The sequence below is a fragment of the Sminthopsis crassicaudata genome, chromosome 6 (genome assembly GCF_048593235.1).
Source record: "Sminthopsis crassicaudata isolate SCR6 chromosome 6, ASM4859323v1, whole genome shotgun sequence".
NCBI lineage: Eukaryota > Metazoa > Chordata > Mammalia > Dasyuromorphia > Dasyuridae > Sminthopsis > Sminthopsis crassicaudata.
Window position 1 is genome coordinate 256,502,475 of NC_133622.1, and position 16,700 is coordinate 256,519,174.

Consider the following 16,700-nt stretch of genomic DNA (forward strand, 5'->3'; position numbering starts at 1 on the left):
AAGTGGGGCCTCTGGGGTCCCTAAATTCTCCGTAGCCCAGACAGATCCCTGCCTGGGAAGCTGCAGCGCGGACCCTCTGCGGTAGACTCGCTCGTGCTGGCGCTCTAACCCGGCTCCGGGCTCCCATAGAAAACTCTCTGCCTCCCTGGGCTCCCTGGTGTCGGTGGGTCCCCCAGGTTGGGTCAGAGCGGATCTGGAGGCCCTCGCCAAGGCCTCGGGGTACAGGCAGAGCCCCGTTGCCGAGCGGCCACCCCCTCCCAGCCCTGCCTACGTGGCGGTTCGCCCTTGCAAGCTTTCTGTGCGCTCCACACAGGCCAGTCATGCTCAGGGCGGGCCAGGCGGGGGCAGCAAAGGCCGGCGGGTCTCCCCGTCCGCCTGGGCGCACGGGCAGGATCAGGGTACCCAAACAAGGGAGTCTTGTGCTTAAGTTCCAGAGCCCCGGGGAACCCTTAATCCGGGGAGGCCCCAGTCGGGACCTTGGCCCCGAACGGCCGTTTCAGTTTGGATGGCGGGGATGTGGGGAGCCAGGCAAGCCCCTGGATCCCCGGGCTTTTCAGCCCACGGTAAAGCCTCTCAAAGTGGGGGCTTGGCGAGGCCGGGGCTGGGCTGGCGAAGGCGCGCTGCTGCCTCCGGCTCGGTCCTCTGCCTCTCCCGGCCAGGCCTTCCAGCAGAGCGCCCGGCACAGGCTCTACCGCCTGGCTGGCGGACCAGAGGGTCTGACGCTCCCGCCACCCGGCAGGGTTCGCGGGCTCTCCGCCGCTTCGGAGCCACCAGGGTGCGCCCACGAGCTGCCGGAGCCGCTCGCCAGCCCGCCAAGCCTGAGCCGGCAAAGAAGTCTCATTGTTCCCAGGTGGGGAAGCCGGAAAATGGGGATCCCAGCCTAAGGGGACCCCGAGATCTGGAGCAGGACGCCGGAGCTCCCATTTCTGTGTCCCCCCTCTCTTAGGGCCTGACTTCCTAGGACCCTGGCCCATCCTTCCCTCTTTTCTGCTTCTCTCTCCCAACCCAAGGGGTCAAATGGAGACCAGAGCAAACCCCACTTTCTCTCCCCCAACCCCCTCCCAGGCAAAGGTCTCGGGGCCTGCGAGGCCCCACTTTCAGGCGGACCGAGGGCCCTAAGCTTAGGGAGCCAGCTCGGAGTCTGACCCAGAGTACACTTCTGCACCTAAGCCCGGGCTTGACCGATGTGATGCGGAGGAGACTCAAGGACTGGCCATGGTCCCGCCCCTCCGGGGGCTTCCAGTCTAGCTGGGGTCAGTGAGAAGATGGACAAACGTGGGCAAGGGCAGGATGGATGCCCCGGGAGGAAGTGGGTAAGTGCCAAGGCTTGGCGAGTTGACAAGGAAAGTTTGGGGAATTGGGGGCAGGGCGGGGAGGGGAGGGGTGGCCGCGGGCTGGAATGGCCCCCAGAGGAGGCCCTGAAGAATGGGCAAGCTGGGGATTGGCTGAGCGAGGTGGGGAGGGCATTCCGGGCGGGGCCATCCCCTCTTGAAAAGGGCCTGGGGCCGGGGCAGAAAGGCGGGTGGGGGGTGGGACCAGGACAGGGCCGGTCCGGTCTCGCTCCGCAGCGGGAAGCTCGGAGCATGTAGCGGGGAACCAGCTTGGGCGGCGGCCGGCTAGCCTCGGCCAGCCCCGGTGGCAGCCGCGGGAGATGGGTTGGAGCAGGAGAGGAGCATTCGGACTTTGAATCTGTTGGTGTTGGTCATTGGGCTGCTTCCTGCCATCGCCCAGGCTGGAGGCCGGTGCGAGGCGGCCTGGACCATGGCAGGGCAGCGCCGGGCGGGAGCGCAGGACAGGCGGGAGGCCCTCGGGCCTGCCGGCCGCCAGATCCGGCTGCCACTGAGCCGGAGGCAGGCGGCGCAGGTGAGCGCAGAGAGCTCAGCCCTTCGGGGCGGCTCCTGCGCGCACTCGCCCTGAGCGCCCTTGGCCCTCTCTGTGGCTGGGCTTCCTCATCCCTTCGATGGGGGGCCGAGCCGGGACTCTAACAGGCTCCCCCAGCTCTGACGGCCTGAGATTCTCTGGGGACTTTTAGGCGAAAGGGAGACATCCGGGAGACAGTAGCGAGGGGAACATCGGGAGTGGGCAACATTGTAGCCTTAGAGCCGAGCGCTGGCGAGCCCGCGCGCCCCCAGAGAATCCCCGAGTGTCAGAGCTGGAGGAGACTGGAGAGCCCCCCCCCAGCCCTCTCCTCTCAGAGGTAGAGGAGCTGAGGGGCAGAGAGGGGAAGGGCTCGCTTCCCCTTTGAGGCCTTGAGGAGGGACGAGATCAGGAGAGCGAGGGACGAGATCGGGACTGAAGCCTCAGGGGGAGCCCCAAGCTAGAGAGCAGGAGGTGAAGAAGTACCAGCGGAGATCGAGGAGTAACAGAAAGAAGGAAAGAGACCCAGGAAATGTAGCTTCATGGAGGGCAGGGGGGAAACGTCAGGAAGAGGAGGTGAGGGACAGCAACAGAGCAGCCGCCGACGCCAGCCGCTCGGAGAGGGCAGCTTCTTGGGAGAAGAAGGGGCCAGGCAGCCAATCCACCACTGAGATTTTCAGGGACTCCCGAGGAGAGCTCGAACCGGGCAGCGCTGGGAGGAGACCAGTTGAGCCGGGCTGAGGGGGTGGCCAGAGGACCAGGAGCCGGGTCCTCGGGCTGAGCCAGAGAGGAGCCGGGGAGCTGGTGGCGATTCCCGGCTCCTCCCGAGAGAGGCGAGGGCGCCTGCAGAGAGCCGCTGGGAAGGAGCGGGCTACCCGGGGAGGCAGGCAGGCAAGCTGAGGCTAGCTAGGCCCCGGGCACGCTCCGCCACCTTCTCCAGGAACTCTGCAGCCCGGGAGCCGGAGCGGAGAAAGCAAACAGTGGGGGCTCCAAGCACTGTCTGCTTTATCCGCTCCTGCTCCTGGGGCTGACCTAGCAAGCGCCGGCGGAAGGCCGAGGACCCCGGGGTGGCCAAGGATCCCGGGGGCCGAGGTGCTAGTCAGGGCGCGGAGAAGGGGCTCAGGCTGGAGGAGCCGAGGTCGGGGCGGGACGTGAATGTGGAAGGTCGGGGGGCTTCGCCGGTCGCGGTCCCGCGAGGGCGAAGAGCCAGCTCTTGGGCGAGGGCAAGGGCCAGTGGAAGCCCTCGCGGGACCGCGACCGGCGCAGGGGAGGCAGTTGTGAGGCTAAGCTCCTAGAAGCCCCGCCCGTTGGGGCGATGGGGCGGGCGGTAGCGACTAGTGGCAGCGAGAGGGAAGTCGGAGGAGCCACGAAAGACCAACAGTGGTGAGTGGGGGGGTTCCCGCGTTAGGGGGAGAGCCGCTGCCCCCGGGGCTCGGGGCGCGGGGGCTCGGTGATGGACCACGTGGTTTTGTCCTTTAGGAAAAGCTAGGGAATCGTCAGAAAAACAGCCCTGATATTCGGGCGACCGTGGCCACGCTAATCCGGCAGGAGACGCGGCATAGACGCGAGCAGAGGGAATCGCCCGGCCGGGCTCTGTAAAGGTGAGCGCTGGCGCTCTCCAGAACAATCTGGGGAAACTGAGGCTCTGGGGGCTCGCCTAATGTCACGCAGAGAGCTGCAGAAGGAAAGCCAGAGCCAGTGCTCCTTCCACTGCCCCGCCCTGCCTCTCTCTCTGTCTCCCCCACCTGCCTGTGCCTCCCGACTTCCCTAGCGTGAGCTGAAGTCCGGAACAGCAGGATCCCCAGGGCGCAGAGGTGTGGGACTCCGGCCAGGGCAGGGGGCCAACATCCTGCCTCCCGCTATACAGTGAGCCCCCCTACCCCTCCCGCCCCCCCCCTCACACCCCCCCACTCACAGCCTGGCCTCCAGGCTACCTTTCTAATCTCCCTTTCTCCCTCTTAACCAGGTCCCCGGATCCTTCCTGATCTAGCAGCAGTCAGTGAAGATGCCTTTCTCACCCAGCCAACTCCCCCCAGGCATAAGTGCGTGGGTAATAAAGAAAGGGTAAGTTCCTGCCCGGGGCCTGGGGCTGGGGGGAGCGCAGAGCCCGGGAAGGGCCCCAAAGCCCGAGGCTGAGCCGCCCTCCATTCCCCCAGATTACACCTCGGCCAAGGTCCTCAGGACCATTCCCGTCTGCCAACTGACCACCAGGAAGATGCCACGTGAGTCAGACAGCGCGGCCCGAAAGGTGAGCATGGCTCTCCCCCCCTCTCCCGTGGCCCTGGGCGTGGCCCTCCCCCCCACGCGTGGCCCTCCCCCCTCTCCCGGGGCCCTCCCTCCCTCCTGTGGCCCTGGGCGTGGTGCCCCCCTCTCACGTGGCTCTCCCCCCTCTCGCGTGGCCCTGGGTGTGGCTCTCCCTCCCTGGAGCTGCCCTGCGGCCTTCCTGCCCGAACCCCACGGGCCTAACTGGGTCTCTTCTTGCTTCCACAGACCCGGGTAGGGATTCCCACCCGTAGTGCTGGCGGTAGAGAGAAGACTGCTGCCTCATTATGGGCTGCTGAATCCCCTTCCCCAGCAGAGAACCTTCCCCAGACTCACAACTGAGACGCTCCCCAAGAAACACCCAGCCCCCCTTCTCTTCCACGTTTCACCAACAACCCGGCCTCTGCTTTCTCCCCCCCCCCAAAAGAAGAAACCCATCACCTCCTGGAAGCCTTCCATGATGAGAGATCCCCTCCCCCCCACTCCCCCCCTCCCCTGACCCTGGCTTTTCCGCCCCCCTCTCCCTCCAGCCCCCCGCCCGCCCTCCCCCGTGTCATGTCCCCCGATTCTGGCCCCTGAAGCCCTTACAGATTCCAATTGCACTAACTAGTTCGTTTGCACTGATGGGCGCGTGGTCCCCACGAGTGTGCGAGTGAGTGTGCGTGTGCCTGTGTGTGTCGGTCCTGTCTCGGCCAGCCTGCTCCCCCACGAGCTCAGGCTGGTCCTCCACTTCCACCTCTGACAGTTTCTCCCCTGTTCCCCTCCCCCAGAGCGCGCCCGCCAGGGCCAGCTCTGCACACACTCAATAAACACTGTTGACAGACAGCAGGGTTTCTCAGGATTGGAGTCACAATCATTGACCTGAATGAGGCGGCGGAAAGTGGGCCGGGGAGGGGGGGGGGAGAAGGGAGGGCTGGGGGCTGGGGGGGGCTCCGGAGGAAGAGGGAGGGAAGGAGGGGGACTCCAGAAATAAGGACTCCAGAGTCCGGGATGGGGGAGGCAGGGAGCAAGACCCAAAGGAGGCTCCTTCATGGAACCCAGTGTGCCCCCGTACCCCGAACCCTGGGCATCCTCGGCCCTCTCCAAACTTCCAAATCGCATGGGGCCTCCTGTCGCCCTCCCACTGTCCCGAGCCCCCAGCCCGGCAAGGCTGAAACTGGTCCGCATTCTGTGGGGATTATATGGCCAGTCCTAAAACATTAAGAGGGGGAGTGGAACCTGAGGCAGCCCCCCATCACAATCAAGATAAGCTTCCCACGTGTCCCGCCGCTCCGTGGTTCATTAAGCTACTTTCCATCATAAATGGGGGTCTAACTGGAAGGGGGCTGCCCCCCAGCCTGGGCGGTCTCGGAGCTGGCTCCCCCAGAAGGCACGGCTAGGGAGATTAGGGCGGTGGCCCCCACGCCCTCCTGCAGACCTTAGCCAGGGCTGGGGAACACCTACTGCCTGCTACCGCTAGCCCAGAGCCGGGGTCCCCCCTAGGCGTGGCAGCCCCCCTTTTTATTCCATATCTCCCCATCAACAATGCTAGCAGCTGGGGCCCCTCCCATGCTTCCACTTCCTCCATGGCTCCCAAATGCCCATCTCCTATATGCGGCCCGCAAAGGCCCCCGATTGAGGGACGTGGCAGACTAGGTTCAGGGCGCTGGGGGGAGGGGGCCTGAGGCCCCTACAGGCCCAGCTTGGCCCCAAGCTCTGCCGTGTGAAATGAAGGACCTGCTGGTCTCCAAAACCCCTGAGGTTCTGAATCTTGGCTCCCGCGGCCGGACAAGGGTCCCAGGCCGGGAGCGGGGCTGCCACTGGCCAGCCTCTATCCTGGAGGGCTTGGGGCAATCAACATCCTGGGGCTCCAACTCCCAAAGCAGCCCAGATGTTTGCAGCTCCATGGGAAGAGCTCTTGGAAAATGAGATTGGGCTCCTTGGCCCCCTCTCCTTCTCCCTCCCCCCGCCCAAGGCCCTGAGCAGCTCACGCAAGAACACTTCTAACCCAGTGACAAAGACCAGATAGGGAAAGAGGTTCAAAAACAACAAGCAAGCACTCCAAAATGAGCTCCCCCTTCCCCCTGTCCTTTCTCCCCACCCCACCCCCATTCTCTCCTGTTCTTTCCATCTCTTTCCCCCCTTTCCCCCTGTTCTTTTCTCCCACATTCTTCCCCCTGTTCTTTTCTCCCACATTCTTCCCCCTGTTCTTTTCTCCCACATTCTTCCCCCTGTTCTTTCTCCCCATTCCCCCCCATTGTCTCCCTCTTCTTTCTTCCTCCATCATCGTCTCTCCTGTTTTTCCACCCCTTCTGTTTAATTTCCCCCCATTCTTTCTCTCCCATTCTCCCCTCTCTATTGCCCCCCATTCTCCTTTCTGTTCTTTCTCCCTTTCTTCTCCCCCTCCGGATCTGCTTTTTTCCCCCATCTAAATCCTGCTGTTCTTTCAAGGAACAATACTCATGCTAGTATTTCCCTGAAACCTCGGAACCTTTCTGGATGATGAGAACCCTGAGAGCCCAGAACCCAGCTCCCTTCGGTCTGAAGGGGGACTCGGAGTGGGAAGAACCTGGAAAAGTCCACTCATCCGACAGAGGGAGAGACTGAGACCCCAGCCGTGGACCCCACTAGCTCTTAAGACCCCAAAGCCGGGGCAGCCCTGCCCCCTCCCCCCCACAGGACAGCAGGGCTCCAACTGCCCCCGCGATCCTTTCTTGTGACTGAGCCCCCACGTCAGCTGGCTTTGGCCATGCTCAGAGCAGCGGCCCTGTTTCCGAGGCTTAGCAAAGAGCTGGAGGAAGGCCTCTCATTAGGGGATCCATTAGCGAGGCCAGGAGAGGTTACGAGCACTTAACATCCCCTCTGTGGCGGGCTCTGGCAGCGAAAGGCCGCCCGGCAGCAGGACTCAGCCCGGAGCCGTCTCGGTGGCCCAGCTCAATTGAGTTGGACAGCCCTGGTGAGGGCCGGGCAGAAGGTGCTGGCCTCCGAGCCGGTGTTAAGTGATTAGCTCTATAAACCGCTTTATGATCCACACAAGCCCTGTCGGGCAGCCTGCGGGAAGCTCGGCTGGGAAGATGGTGGCCTTGGGGGCAGCTGCCGGCAGCTCTGGGGCAGGGGGGGGAGGGCCGCGGGGGCTGGCCACGGAGGAGGGGGAGAGGGCCACGGAGGGGGAGGGGATGGCGGGCTGGCCACGGAGGGGGAGGCGAGAAGGGCCTCTGTCTGCTCGCAGACTCATTGCGAAATGCTGCGGGTTTCAAAGCCCGAGGCTTCGTTTTCCTGGAAATCCCTGGGCTGGGGATGTGGGTCGGGAACGGGGGACCCACGGGCGGGCGAGAGTAGCCAGCCTCGGCTCTCCCGCCGTCCAGGGCTTTGTCGTGTTTGTGTTGCGCTGTTGGGCTCCTGGAAACGGCCGGGCAGAGAGGGTCTGCTGGAGCTGTGTGCGAGCACACAGACACCCACATGTCCACGCAGTCCTGTCTGTACCCTGGACCCCCTCGAGCCTGGTATACTGCACGCCCATGCGTTCATGGGATTTCTTTGCACTTTCCTCCCTTCTGCAGTTTCCACTTCAGAGATCCCGAGGTGGGGAGCACTCTGGTTTTTGCACTGGGGCAGTTGAAGTTCGGGGGCCTCCAGATAGGCATAGTCCTCCCCAGCTTCTCCCGCAAGTGGCCTAAGCCTCCCTTTGCGCCCCAGAGGGTGGGCACCCAGGATGCCCTGTGGCCGGCCAGAGGTGTGTCTCTCAGGAAAAGGGGGCACCTCGAAGAAATGTGCAGAAGGGCACAGCTTCCTGTGGGTCCGGCCTGACCGGCTACTTCTAAGAACTAGGCTCCCGCCGGATTTTTAGGGAGTGGCCGCTGGCCGCCTCCTTCTCAGCTGTTCACCCAGTGGGGCCGTTCCTCCGGGTCCCCAAACTCAGGGAGTACCCCCAAGCCGACGGCATTGGGATTTCCCTGTGCAGTCTGGGGGGCAGGTGGGCAGAGCTGGGAAGGAGGAACCATCCCAGAATGCTCTGGAAGACCTGAGCTCCGGAGCCCTCGCCCCTGTGCCCAGGACCCCGAGGGGGCCCCTTGCCTGCACCCTCACCCCGGCCCAGAGAATTCTGGGAGAGCGGGGGGGGGGCAGGGAGAGGGCCAGGTCCAGGAGCAGGGGCTACCCTGGTGGGTGGGGCGGGGTCTTTGGCCCCCGGGGGAGGCGCTCTGGCTGGGTCTGAGGGCTGTCTGTGTGCAGCTCATCAGCGGGATGGACATTGTTCAGTGGGGGCCTGCAGCCCCTGGGGATGGGTGTGGAGGGAAGGAGGTTTGTTCCACTGCAGGAGACCGACACTTCAAAACAAGCCCCCAACAATAGAGAGGAAACCGAGAGGAGGCGCGAAACAATGGGGAGCTGCCCTGCTCTCGGCCTCGGGCCCAGACAGGACAACGGCCGCCCCTGGGGTGCTGCCCCCCCAGCCTTCTGGGATCCTCCTGGGTTCCTGTGGGAGACAGGGAGTGGCTCCAGTTAGGGCCCCCCACCCTGCCATCTCCTGGGGAGCTGGGGGCTCCAAGCAGAGCCTCAGGCACCCAGCCCCCCCACAGGAGCGGGATATGGGCCACACCGGTTCTCCAGTCGGTTCCACACAACACCATTCATTTCTTTACATGGCGCTTCATTGGGGGGAAGGGGAACAGAACAGTGACTGGGGGTCTGCAGATCTGGGTTCGAATCCTGGGTGGAGAATGAAAAGGTGGGCTCCAGGGTTTCTTCCCCATTAGAACAAAGCAGAAGCCCCGGGAGCTCCCCCCTGGGGGCCAAGGGGACCCGCAAGGGCCTCCTCCCACTGGCCTCCAGCTCGGGGTCGGTTCCTCTCCCATCAGACGGGAAGCGGGGCCCGGGGCCCAGAGCTGGGAAGCCGCAGCCCCTCGGAGAGGCTGGAGAGGCTGCCCTGGGGCTGCCCTCCTTGAGGGGGGGGCTCACAGCCAGACTAGGGGGCTCAGGTAGGCTGCCGGGAGGGGGAGGGGAGCCTGAGGCCTCAGGCCTGGGGCCAGGGAGAGCCCCGCTCCGTGCTCTGCCCCTGCCCTCCGGCCCGACGAGGAGCCCCCCTCCCCCCAGCCCCTCCCGCTGCATCTGCTGGAAGCGTTCCCGGCAGGATGTTCTGGTCCATGTCAGCGCCGTACAGGCCCTTCAGCCCGGCCCCATCCCTGCCCGCTGGGAGTTTCTTCCATCAGCGAACACCTGGGCAGACACGTCTGGGGTCGGGGGGGGGGGGGGGGGGGGGCCGGAGGGACTCATGCAACACCCTCCCAGTCAGCCCGGGTCCTGCTTCCGAGAACCAATAAACAAGCATGGCCTGTGTGCATGTGTGGCTAAAGGGCCGTCTCCGGGCTGGGGAATAAATCACCCCCCAAGCATTTCCTGTGAAGGGGGGGCTGGGGGAGCGGGGGAGGCAGAGGAAGGGGGTCCTGCAGGCCACGGAGAGGGACCCTGGGGGGGGGAGCACCTGAGGCAGACAAAGGGCCCCAGGATAGGCAGGATGTAATTAAGTGCGAGGTGCTGGGGGTGCGCAGGGCCCGGGATGGGGGGAGGGGACGAGCCTGCTCTGGGGTTCCCAGGATGGGGGGAGGGCGGCCATCCCGCTTAAGTGAGCAGAGGCCACATTAGAGAGGGCCTCGAGAGGCCGCAGAGAGCGCGGCCTTAATGGCTGGGAAAGAAAGAAGCGGCGGGGTTTGAGGAGGGGGAGTGACACGCTGAAAGCAGGGGTTAAAGCAGATTAGTTTGGAATGTGGGGCAGCTGGGGGGGCGCCGGGACACAGGGAGCGCTGGGGCGGAAGAATCTGCGGCCCCCCGCGGGCTGAGGAGGGGCGAGTGAGCGGCCGCCAGGGCCGGGGCTGCATGGGCCGGGCGGGCAGGAGGCCCTGGGAGCCTCGGGGACCCAGCCGGTGACAGTGGGGAGAGAGCACGGGGGCAGCGGCCTTTATCCGGTCCCCGCGGCCCTCGAACCAGGCAAGCGGCCCGGCCGGGGGACGTGGCGACGGGCCCCGCCGCTGAGGGGCCACCAGCCCGCCCTCAGCTCAGCGCGGTAACGTGGGCCAGGCCTGGGCCAGCCGGGAGTCTCCTGGAGCTCCGCGCTCCCCCATCCCCCTTAGACACACCAGGTTCCAAGCCCCCCACAGCGTCCCGGACCCCCAGAGCCCTCCTCGGCCCCTTCCCTGCCCCCCGGGGGGACCGAGGTGTCCGCTGCTCCATCACCTCCACATCTGGCTCTTCCTGAGCCGCCCCTGGACTGGATGATGTCCACGCTCGGGATCTGGGGGGCCGCGGCCCAGCTCCGGGGCTTTCTTGGGTCCCCCCCGTTCTGCCTCCCCCCTTGTATCTAGAGGGGCCAGGACAGGGGGGCTTGGCCGGGGGCACGCTGGCAACCTCCCCCAGCCCCATCTCAGGCTTCTCCCTGCTCCCATTTCCCATGGAACTGGCTTGTTCTCATCTGGACACCAAAGGGGCCGGGGGCCCCCGGCTACCTCTGCCTGAGGGCAGAGAGGCCAGACCCCCCCAAAGAGTGGCTCCCAGAGGTAGAATGGGGGTGGGGCGCTCCCCTTCTTCCCATCCCCTGTGCACAGCTGGGCTTGGGCTGGGCAGCCGGAGAGCTTTCCGGGACCCATTGTTCTCAGAGCGGGCTCCGGCTGGCACGGGCCCAGGGCTGTACTGGGGATCGGGGCGTGGAGGAGTGGGGGGCGGCTGTGGTCCAGGGCCCAGGGGGCCTAAAACCTAAGAGAGACCCCAAAAGGGGTGTCTGGGAAAAGGGTTTCCAGACAATGGAAGAGAGAGAAACAATAGGGATTAAGGGATTTACTCAGATGCTGGACAGGGTAAGTGCAGGGTGGGCAACTTCGAGGTGGGGGGGGAGCGTGGGAGTCCCAGGATTCTGGGAAGGAACGTTCTGGGAAGACTTCCCGGAAGGCTTCCCCGTGGCATTCCTCAGCAGCGGGGCCGCTGGCCTCCCCCTCCCCATCTGGGGGCCCCTGGGCCTGCCCATGCACTCCTTGGGGGGGCCATGCTCCTGCCCCCTCCCGCCCGTGGCGCCCCTCCTCGCCGCCCCCCACCCAGGCCCGCCCCCTCCCCATGTCCTCTTGGCAGGTGAGGGATGTGCCCCAGACATCCCTAACCCCCTTAATAACCCGCCCGTCATGGATCTGTCATCCAAGAATTCGCCTAAGCCTCTCTGGAGCCTGTTTCTACTTTCCCGGCCCTCCTCTCCCGCTAACCAGATCCATAAGCTCATTCCCCGCTTCTTTCGATTTGGTCTGGGCTGGAGTCCCCCCCTTCCTTCTGCAAGGGGCCCCCATTTCTGGAGCTGGGGGGGGCAAGGCCTCCCACCCCTTCTCAACTGGGCCCTCTCCTTGGTTTTCTCAATGGAAATCTTAAGAAGCTGGAGGGCCCTAAGAGAGGGCCCCCAAGCTCCAGAGGAGGAAACTGAGGTCCGGAGAAAGGCAGGGACTGGCTGAGCTCACCCCGGCCAGCTCCCCGGCCCCCCCGGCCCCCTGCTTTCTCTCCTCAGCACCGAGTGCTCAGACAGGAAGGGGGGGCTCCACGGCCCGCTCCAGGACATGTCCTCATCACCCATGCAAGGGCACTCCTGGGCGAGGAAACACGAGGACTTGACCCAGCCCTGACTTCTCCCCCGTACCCCCAAACACAAAAGCCCTTTGCCAAGCAGCGGGCCCTGGCAGCTTCGGGGCACTTCCTGGGGGCCTCTCAGCCTGGCCAGCTGCCCGGTTCCTGCTCTCAGACTTGGGCCGGGGTTCTTTCTGCCTCCCAAGAGGCATACTCTCTGCGGAGGGCTTGCTCCCACTCCCAAGCCCAGGGGAGAGCCTTGGGAGAACTCTTAGGGCCTGCCTCCCACCTAAGAGGGGCGTTGGAGGCTGGGGGGAGCAGAGAGCCAATCATCAGCATCCACTGCTAAACCATAAGCATCCCCTTTAAAATGGCGGCACAGTTGCCATAGAGCTACCCCTCTCTGCTCAGGCCACAGGGAAGCCAGAGTAGAATGTCCTCCCTGCTCAGGACCCCAGAGCCATCCCTAGAGTCGATGTGGAGGGGCAGCCAGGGAGGCATGGCCTCTGGGAACCGGGGACAATGCTCGGTGGGAAACCAAACTTCTGGGAGAGACCAGAGCCGGCCCAGGTTCTGGACCAGGAGCCGGCTCAAGTCTCCCAGCCGGAGCCAAGCGGGGGCCAACCCGGGAGCCCAAAAGCATGTAGGACAGTAGACTGGATTCAATCGCCCTCGCCCTATTTGGAGGCGAATCCCGTTTCTCCCGGGTCTCCTTTGTTTTCCTGTGTCTCTCCTGCCCCTTGGCCCTCTTACCACCAGCCCCAGACACACATTTTTCCTGAGAGGCTCCACGACTCCCCACAAGGGCCAGGTCCCTAACCTCATCGGCTGGGACCGGCTGGCTCCATTCATCCTGGCCCTGCTCCCCGGCCTTCTTCCTCCTTAGGACCTTCTCTCATCAGAAATAGGCGACTCCCCAGCTCGGGGCCAGAAGATGGAGACAGGAGGGAGCAGAGATGTGGGGAGCACCCGGGGAAGGGGATAGAGCTGGCCCAGGGGAGCCATTGCAGACACAACACAAGGAGGAAGGGAAGTCACCCATCATTTATGCCTCCCTGGAGATGGGGGCCATGATCAGTTCTGTGGAAATCAAGCCAGACCCCAGAAACTGGAGGCTGAGGGGCTGCCCGTCAGCTGGACCGTGGCCGAATGGGTGATGGGTGCAGCGGAACATGATTGTTCTAAGGAAGGATCAGCGGGATGATCTCCGAGAGGCTGGAGAGACCCACAGGAGCTGGTGCTGGGGGAAATGAGCAGGACCAGGGGACCGTGGGACACGGCAGCAACAAAACCATGCGACCATCAATTCTGACCGACGGCTCTTTCCAACAATGAGATGATTGTTCCAATGGTCCTGTGACGGAGAGAGCCATCTGCACCCAGGGGGAGGACTGTGGGAGCCCAGTGGGGTTCACGACACCGCGTGCTCACTCTTTTTGACACTGTTCGCTTGCATTTTGTTTTCTCACTCCTTTTCTTTTGATCTGATTTTTCTTGTGCAACAAGAGAATTGTATAAATATGTTTACACATATTGGATTTAACATATATTTTTTATTATAGCTTTTTATATACAAAACATATGCCTGGGTAATTTTTCAACATTGACCCTTGCAAAAACTTCTGTTCCAACTTTTCCCCTCCTTCCCCCACCCCCTCCCCTTGATGGCAGGCAGTCCCGTACATGTTAAATAGATTTAACATCTATTTTAACATGTTTAACATATATTGGATTGCTTGCCATCTAGGGGAGGGGGTGGGGGAAGGAGGGGAAAAGTTGGAACAGAAGTTTTTGCAAGGGTCAATGTTGAAAAATTATCTGTGCATGTGTTTTAAAAATAAAAAGTTTTTAAAATTTACAAAAAGAACTAAAAAAAAAGACTTAAAACTGCATTGACTATTGTAATATTCTGTATTTGCTGAATAAATGAATGTACAGTAAAAAAGAAGAAAGACCCCTCCTTAGTTCCAGGTGGCCCCCTGGTGTCTCCCCGTTGTCCCCCCCCCCCCATTGAGCCGCAGCACAAGCAAGTGGAGCCTACAGTGTGCTGGAGCCACCAGAATGGAGCCCGACTCAGCCTAGGCTCAGGAGAGAAACTCCAAGAAGGCGCTGGTCCATTTCTGGGTCAAGCCTCTGCCCTCCACTCCCCGAGGCCCAGGAGACCCCCATCTTCAGGCAGACTAGGGAGGAAAACTTTCATTGTGATGGAGGTAAAAGATAGCAGATGGCTTGGCCTGGGGGAGAGAAGGGAGGGAGGACATGAGGAAAGTTCTAATGTTTCTAATGGGAAAAGACTGTTAACAGAGGACAGCTCTCTGCGGCCACCATTCATTCTCTGCCATGGACACTGTCAAGCCTCTCCCAACCAAAAGGCTTCTTCAAGTAAAGTATGGCAGCTCCAGTGGGCAGGATGAGGAGAGGAGGGAAGGGGGAAGAGGAGAGGACTAGGCAGGAGGTAGCAGACTAGGACAGGACGGGACAGGACAGGATGGGGCAGGACGGGGCAGGACGGGATGGGACAGGACAGGACGGGGCAGGACGGGACAGGACGGGACGGGACAGGACAGGACGGGGCAGGACGGGGCAGGACGGGGCAGGACGGGGCAGGACGGGACAGGGCAGGACGGGGCAGGACGGGGCAGGACGGGGCAGGACGGGGCAGGACGGGGCAGGACGGGACAGGACAGGATGGGGCAGGACGGGGCAGGACGGGGCAGGACAGGGCAGGACGGGGCAGGACGGGGCAGGACGGGGCAGGACAGGGCAGGACGGGACAGGGCAGGACGGGGCAGGACGGGATAGGACAGGACAGGACGGGGCAGGACAGGATGGGGCAGGACAGGACGGGACAGGACAGGATGGGGCAGGACGGGGCAGGACGGGGCAGGACAGGGCAGGACGGGATGGGACAGGACAGGACGGGGCAGGACGGGGCAGGACGGGGCAGGACGGGGCAGGACAGGGCAGGACGGGACAGGGCAGGACGGGGCAGGACGGGATAGGACAGGACAGGACGGGGCAGGACAGGATGGGGCAGGACAGGACGGGATAGGACTGGACAGGAGAGAGACCAAGAGCCAGAGAGCCTGATCTCCAATGGGAGACACACATACTGAGGAGCTCACCTTCGGGCAGCCCAGAGCACAAGGCTGTGCCCACTGCCTGGGAAGAAGGGGGGGTCCTGGGCCACCATCCTGGGCCTGGCCACGGGGCCAGCTTTCCCAGGCCCTGACACACCTGTGAACTTTCCAGGCCCCACTGGAGCCAGGAGGGGGGAAGGGGAGCCATCTGTCCACCCCGCCCCCGCCACACTCCCCCTGCTGCACAATTACCAGATGTCCCCCATTAGGGAACCCAAGGCCGGGAGAAGCGTCATGACCCCTCCGGGCCGGGCTGCATTTCCAGATGGGCTCCCAGCCCCATCAGGAAACCAGGAGGCTTCACACCTCCACTGGGGCCTCTGCTGTTCTCATTTACTGGGGAAGTGTGTAAAAGCATCAGCTGGGGGCCAGCCCAGAGCCCCCCTCGCCACAGACGGAGATCCGCCACTAACGGGCGCACACACACACACACATATTCACACACTCACTCCCCTGATCAGCCCAGTGACACTCCAGGCGCCAGCTGTCCGACAGTAAACTCTAGGAGGGCAGGGGCTGCCCTGCTTTTTTGTCCCCTCAGCGGGCACACAGTAGGCACTTGCTGTTTGTTGACTGCTGACCTCAGTCACAGACACTCACACTCTCGCACACCCAGAGCTCCACAGACGGGGTGCAGCAGACCTCCCCCATGCCACGTGCCCCCGGGGCCAGCCCTCACTGCCCCCAGAGCCGGCCCCCTGCCTGCCAGCCATGACCCCCCCAGTCTCAGAGGCCTGGGATTCAGTCACAAGCAGGAAGCCCCCCACGGGACCCTCCTCTCTCCACGAATCCCACCCCAAACTTTCTCCCAGAAGTATTCTTCTTTCACTCTAACGCCCAGGGCTCTGGGCTCCGATTCTGGGGTTCTTCAGGAGTGCCACGCCTGCCCAGCGCCGGGAGCCCCATGGGGGGGCAGCGGGAGCCTCGAGCTGAGCTTGGGGTGGGGGCGGGGGGAGGAAGCCACCCCGAGCTCGGCACCCCCCCAGCGCCCCCCAGGCGGGAGCCGGAGGACCGAGGGGCCTTTAAGCATCAGATGGGATTCACGTCCTGGGCCTCCCAGCCAGGGAGGGTTCCAAGGAAAACACCACGGAGAAGGTCACTGACTCCAGAGTGGAAAAAGTGATGGGGCCCGTGACTGGCTCCAATAACACGGCCTCTGCCCACAGGTATGCCGGGGGGAGGCGGGAGCAGGGGAGCCGCAGAGAGAGGGCATTCTGTGTGGAGGTTTGGCGCCGTCCCCCTGCCCGCTCCCAGCGTCTCTGCCCCGGGGGGAGCGGGGGCCCGCGGGCGCTCCCTCCGGAACCGGGGGCTGCGTCTGGGGCGCCCGTTCCATGTGCTCCGGGTCCAAGAGCGGGGACCTGCCTCTGACTCGGGGGGACGCCCCTGAGCAGCAGAAGGAGGTGGCTCCCGGGCCACAAGCACCTCAGAAAGTGCCCCCCACCTTCCCACCTCACAGAAATGAGCCCCTGAGCCTCCGAGAGAGGCGACCACCTTGGCAAAAGCCTCCCTCTGTCTCACCGGGTTTCTCCTGAAAGGTCCATTCAAGGAGGGAGGCTGCACCCGCCCTCTGCCCAAGCCTGGAAGAGCTCCCTCAGAAAGCCCCGGAGCCGGGCCCTAAGGGGGAGAGGATGGGGACTCAAGAGGAGGGGGCTCCGGCCACAGACCCCCCAAAGCGGCTCTGCTGGGCAGGGGGCTGCCTCCTGCCTGCCCTGGGGGTGCTAAGGACCCCGATGAGGGGGTGGGGAGCCGTGGCGGGTCCCCCCAAATTGGCCGGCCTCCACAGGGCAGGGATAGAGAAGGTCCCTGCTGTTCCTCAGGGCCATCTGGCGGGTGGGGGGGAGGGCTCCCCGCACGGCCCCAGTGCTGCTGCCG

At 63.8% G+C, this 16,700-nt stretch overlaps 1 long non-coding RNA gene across 1 annotated transcript; it reads left to right on the top strand.

Annotated features, from left to right (window-relative positions):
- Positions 1-2,813: 2,813 nt before the first annotated feature.
- LOC141547809 (uncharacterized) lies at positions 2,814-4,957 on the top strand. The gene is made up of 5 exons (XR_012483629.1): positions 2,814-3,240; positions 3,337-3,458; positions 3,824-3,921; positions 4,014-4,105; positions 4,348-4,957. It is a non-coding gene; the product is annotated as an uncharacterized LOC141547809 (long non-coding RNA).
- Positions 4,958-16,700: the final 11,743 nt, after the last annotated feature.